Source organism: Mandrillus leucophaeus, unplaced genomic scaffold (assembly GCF_000951045.1).
Source record: "Mandrillus leucophaeus isolate KB7577 unplaced genomic scaffold, Mleu.le_1.0 Scaffold920, whole genome shotgun sequence".
Taxonomy (NCBI): Eukaryota; Metazoa; Chordata; class Mammalia; order Primates; family Cercopithecidae; genus Mandrillus; species Mandrillus leucophaeus.
In genome coordinates, this window is record NW_012110031.1 from 523,120 (window position 1) to 529,762 (window position 6,643).

The window sequence follows — 6,643 nt, forward strand, 5'->3', positions numbered from 1 at the left end:
AAGACTCCGTCTCAAAAAAAAAAAAAAAAAAAAAAAGTTTAATTATGAGATATTTCAAACATACAGAAAATACAACTAAATAGTAAATAACTTGCTTATGTACCCATCACTGACATTAAACAGATGTTAACACTTGCCATATTTGTTTCAACTCAACTTTTAAAAAAATGAAAAATATACAGCTAAAGTATCCCCATCTCTTTTTCTTCCCTGTTTCTCCAGAGGTTATCATTTCTTAAAATTGGAGTGTTTCCTTCCTATTCATGTTTTTGCACATCACTACAAACCTATACAATTTGCTATAGGCTTGTACAGTTTTTCTATAAATACTATCATATCACATGTGTCTTTTGGCCACATTTTTCCACTCAGTATTATGTTTTTGAGATTTATAGTTTTTGACACATGTATATCTAGTTCATTCACTTTCATTTCACATGACATTGCATTTTATGAATAAACCACAGCTTACATTAACAGTTATGTAACAACATGATGGGAGACAATTTGGTTGTTTCCACCTTTTCTCTATTATCCACAGTGCTACATTCAACATCTTTGTGTACATCTCCTCGTGCACAAATATATGAGTTTCTCTAGGGCATGTTCCTTTGAGGACTAGCTGGTCAACAGGTGGGAATATGATAAATTATCTTCCATTCACCCTTCCAGAGTCCACTTTCCACTCATTCCCATCTGGCTCTGGGCCCCTAGAGTGGAATAGTGTGGGCTAACCAGCCGGCTCCCTTGCCTTCTGTCCCTTTGTGTTGAGCCAATGCAAAAGACCAATGCTAAGCTGGAAGTGGAGGAAAGTATGATCAGGGTACTTATTTCCTCAGTTCCCTCCCCATGGGATCAGCACAGGCTGGTGAGGCCCCACTACTGAGGGTCACAGCCCTCTCTGTCTCCAGGTTCCAGGAACTGCTCCGGCAGTTTTGCCCTTCAGGCCTAAGGATGGTCAGGTCCCACTGATACTAATTTCTGGGTACTGCCCCATCCCTTGTGCTTTTCCTGTACCTTGTCCATATCTTTCTAAATAGTCCTATTATCAAACTGCCTTCAAATTATCAAATTTGAGGGTGCCATCTGATTCTGTCAGAGCCCTAGCTCACACGACGTGCATCCTTGACTTTATAGTCTTTGTAAACTGCTCCCCAAAAGACCTGTATCAACCTGTACCCACACATTTGTATATGAGTTCCTATTTCTTCACATTTGCTCCAAAACTTGGTGTGATTTGATTTATAACTTTTTCCAGTGAGGCTGAGCAGGAGCATCTTTTAATATATTTATTGTTCATTTGTAAATTGTCTGCTCATATTGTTTGCCTGATTTTCAGGCTTTTTCTTTTTCTTCATAATGTAAATGAGTCCTTTAGGTATACTGAACTCTCATTCGTGTTTGACTGGAAAGAAATCTCCTGATCTGGGTCTGGTCATTTCCCTTGATTTATGGTGGTGGCTTTCAATTTGAAGGTAGTCAACATTGTCAATCTTTCGCTGATTTTGCTTCTTATAACTTAAAGTCTTTCCTAACTTATTGCCATAAACATAATCTCTTATACTTTCTTCCAAAAGTTGCATAGTTTTGCTTTTCATCTTTAGCCTATCTGGAATATATTTTATTCCAGGTATTAGGTGAAAGGTAGGAATATAATTTTATTTTTTCCATACAGATAGCCATTAGATTATTGATTAGCCCTCCCTATCTTCACTAATTCATAAGGCCCCTTCGCCGTATTTTAAGACTCCATATATACAACGGGGTTGTTTCTGGGCTCTGTTATTTTGTTCTATTAGTCTACTTGTCTATCCCTCTCCCAGTCACACTGCCTTTATGAAAAGACTGGAAGTATCCCATCGCCTTCCCCCAAATCTGCTTCTTCTTCAAAATTATCTTAGGTGTACTTTCTCATGTGCATTTTAGGTTGTAGATGTGTGGTGTTATTTCTGAGGTCTATGTTCTGCTCCATCATCTCAGTCCCAAAACTCCTCAAACTTACAAGCAACTTCAGCAAAGTCTCAGGATACAAAATCAATATGCAAAATCACAAGCATTCCTTTACACCAACAGTGGACAAGCAGAGAGTCAAATCATGAATGAACTCCCATTTATAATCTCTACAAAGAGAATTAAATACCTAGGAATACAGCTCTAGCATGCCACCATTATGGTTTTGCACAGATTCATCTAAGCCACATAGGCAAAGCGTGACCACAGTCTAACCTAAATCTTTGCAGAGCACCCTGCCATCCTCCCAAGAACATAGCATGGCAGACAAATACTCCCTATTTTGCAAGAGGTTGTCATGAGTCAGTTTCTTATCTGCCTGCCTAGTTCTGGGGAAGCATGAGCTTTCAACTTTAATCATCCCCCACCCTGCTAGAGAACAGCCACACGTTATAAAACTGCTTATCTATAGTCTAGAAGTGGTTCCCCCATAACAGAGCAACCTACTGCTCACATCATCTGTCATCTGGACCCTTTCATTTTGGTGTCATCTTGGGGACAAGGTACATAGGGAGCTGACACCATACTGATCGTGCTTTTGCTATCTATGTCAGTAGTAAACTGTAGGTTTGTTTTGTCTTTATCCACCAAATCTATGACTGGGTGATAAACCCTCATAACTACTGCAGTAGTCAATGATGCTTAGAAGCTGCTTGACTCATTGCAATGATGTTGCTAATAATATTCTTCATGATTTTTAAAGTTAAAATCCCATTTTCCTTCTAAAATATATTTGAGACTTAGCTCTTGTTTTTCTAATAAAAATCTTATTAGAGGTACATCTATCTGATTAGCTTTTTCAAATAACCAGCTTTAGTTTTATAGATATTCTCTTTGTTTGTTTACAATAGATTTTCAGGTCTTTATTATGTGTTTTTTTTTAGATTTATTTAGTTCATTTTCAAATTTCTAGGAGTGGACACTTAACTCATTACTTTTCAATCTTCCTCTCTCTAATATTTGGTAAATTTTATTTCCTCTAAGTACTGTTTCACTTGCATCTCATACGTCTAGTGAGTTGTAGACTTTTGTTTTGTTGTTTATTTTGTTTTGGTCATTCAGTTCTAAAAACATTTCTCATCTCAATAATTATTTTTTCTTTGAGTCATAAATTATTTGGAATTTCTTAAGTTTACAAATGCATGGAGGATTGGCTGGTTATCTTTTCATTAAAGATGCCTAACTTTATTAAATTGGAGACAGACAATATAGCTATTTGATCATGAGTCTTCACTTTGTGGCTTAGTGTGTGGTCACATTTTAGAACTGTTCCAGTTATTCTTGAAAAGAATTTGTATTCTTAAATTATTATGTTTAAAGTTCTGTATATTTCCATTGAATTAAGCTCATTAATTTTGTTCTTCAAATCTCCTATATCCATATTAAATTTTGCCTATTTGGTCTACCAATACTGAGAAGAATGTTAGCCTCCCATTATGATTACAAGCTTGTCAATTCTGTCCTATGATTCTACTAGTGTTGCTCTGTGTATTTTAAGGCTGCATAAAAATTCATAATTATTTTAGCTTCCTGCTTTATTCTTTTATCATTTAATAACCCTATTTTTACTTAACAAAAATAAAACCTGTATTATCTTACTAACATATCTATACTATAGTTTTCTTACACTTGGTATTTTCATTGTATATATTTTCTTTTTTTAATTTTCCATTTTCATTTTTTTCTTTATTTTCATCATTCTTAGTTCCTATGCTTTTGGCTTTTGAAATAACTTCCCTAAACAGTATTTTGTTTTGTAGCCAGCTTGAGAGCTTCTGGTGTGTTTTTTTGTGGGTTTTTTTTTTTTTTTTTTGAGACAAAGTCTTGCTCTGTCACCCAGGTTGGAGTTCTGTAGCAGGATCTCAGCTCACTACGACCTCTGCCTCACGGATTCAAGCAATTCTCCCTGCCTCGGCCTCCTGAGTAGCTGGGATTATAGGTGTGTGCCATCACACCCAGCTAATTTTTGTATTTTTAGTAGAGACAGGGTTTCACCATGTTGGCCAGGCTGGTCTCGAACTCCTGACCTCAGGTGATCCACCCACCACAGCCTCCCAAAGTGCTGGGATTAGACATGAGCCACCGTGCCCAGCCAAGAGCTTCTGTTTTTTAAGTGGTGAGTTTGTTTCATTTGTAATTATTTCATTTATTGATATATTTGCGTTTGTTTCTACCTTCTTATTTTATGACTTCTACTTACGATAGTTTTTCTTTTTGTTTTCTTTTTTCCTGCCTGCCATTGGATTGAGTTTTATTTATTCCCTTTCTTTCTACCCTCTATTGATTTGTAAGGCCTACCATCTATCAGTTCTTATAGTGGTTACACTTAATTTTTGAACATGCATACTTATTTTTAACAATATCTAAGTTATATATATATATTTATATCTATATAGTTTTCTGCTCTTACTAATAACAATATATTTTGATTTTACTTTTGCTCATTATTTATGTTATTACTGTTCAGTATTATTTGTATACCTTAGGAATTAGTTGTTATTTTTATTTTATACAGTAAGGAGGGATGTATCCTTTGTATATACCCAAAACTGTAATGATTTATTTGCTTATTGTCATTTTTCTGCAGCCCATTTCTTCCTTTTAGGTTTGTTTTCATTTTTTTCTGAAATGTGCTCTTGACTAGTTCTTTAAGGAAGGGTTAGTGGTAATTTATAGTCTTCATCTAAAAATGCTTTTACTTAACCTTCACTCTTGAGTGATAATGGAACAGAATTCTCAGTTGACAGTTATTTTCCCTCAGCTCTTGAAAATAGTCTTTCATTGTCTTCTAAAATCTATTGTTGCAGTTAAGAAGACTGTCGTCAATCTAGTGTCCTTTTATTAGCAATTTGTCTTTTTTCTCTCGTTGCTGTTATGATTTTCTTTTTGTTCTCGGAGCTCTGCAGCCCCTCTAATATAAGGCTTTTTTGCAGTAAGTTTCAGGATTCATGGCATTTCTGAATCTGCAGTTCCTTGCCTTTTGTCAGCTCTAGAAAAGTATCAGCTAATACCTCTTTAACTCTTTAAATATTGTCTCTACCCCGTTCTCTGTATTCTGTGCATTTGAATTTGGAACTTCATACACACAAACATACATGCACACACACATGCATGTGCACACACACAGGCATGTTTATATGAAACTCATATGTTTACTCTCTGGTATATGTGCGCACACACACGCACACACATATTTTTCCATACTTCTGTCTCTCTGTCCTGCTTTTTGGGAATTTCCTCAGATCTTGCTTCCATTTCACTGATTTGGTCTTCAACTGTATTTGCTGTTTAACAAATTCAATGAGTTTTTAAATTTCCAATGATTATAGTTTTATCTAAACATTATATTTGTTGGCCGGGCGAGGTGGCTCACGCCTGTAATCCCAGCACTTTGGGAGGCTGAGGTGGGCGGATCACAAGGTCAAGAGATCAAGACTATCCTGGCTAACATGGTGAAACCCCGTCTCTACTAAAAATACAAAAATTAGCTGGGCATGGTGGCGCATGCCTGTAGTACCAGCTACTCAGGAGGCTGAGGCAGGAGAATCACTGGAACCCGGGAGGCGGAGGCTGCAGTGAGCTGAGATTACTCTGCTGCATGCCAGATTTGCTAATTGAATTGAGTCCTAACTATTCCTGCAGCACTATTCTATGCTCTATTCTATTAGATTTGCTAATAGAATAGAATGAGACTCCATCTCAAACACAAAACAAAAAAATTATATTTGTTATTTTAAATTTGCTCATTCTTTTATCTTGATAATGTTAAAAATCCTTATTATATATTCTTTTTCATATTGATTTTTGGTGTCTTAAACTCTTAGATATCTAATTATCCCTTTTATTACATCTCCTGACTTTTATTCAGGATGGATCATTTCTTCGTTTATTTTGTAATTTTTATGGTGAGATAACATATTGTTTCATGCCAGGGTCTCAATTCTGGCAAGGTCTCAATTCTAACAGTCTGCCCTAAGCAAGGTCAAGACTGTCCTCTCAGCCTACTGTGGATGTTATAACCAAAATTAGCAAGACTAGTAACACATGCACATGCACACGCACACACACCCCAGCTACAACCTCAGCTCTGTATTTACTGCTTTTGTTTGCGGTTCCCTCTTCACTTTGGACCTCTAGGGGATCTCCTTTTTCTTGAAAACTCAGCTATTCATTCTGAGTGGTTATTATTATACCTTACCTAGCATTTCTAGGTGTTTTTATGTGGAAAGTTGTATGCATTCTTAATCTACCATCTTGCTGGAACCAGAGGTCAAACTGAACTTACTGACATGTCACATGTAATATTTTTTAACTATTGTGAAGTCAAAATTGGGTCATTAATGAGCAGATAAATGGTGGGGATACATCAGTGTATAAGTCATGAAATTACACATGTGAACTTCAGCATGGTTTCACAGAAATATCTTAGCCCTTCAAGTTCCATAGACATTGCTTTGAATTTTAGCTCTGCAAAATGTAATACCTATGTGGTCTTAGGTAACTTAGGATCTCTAAAACTCAATATTTTCACTGCAAAATTGGTCACTAGTGATGCCAAACCTAAAAACATGTATTGAGATCTATTTGGAATAAAAATATTTCAAAATTGTATTACACACTTACACGCCTTCTT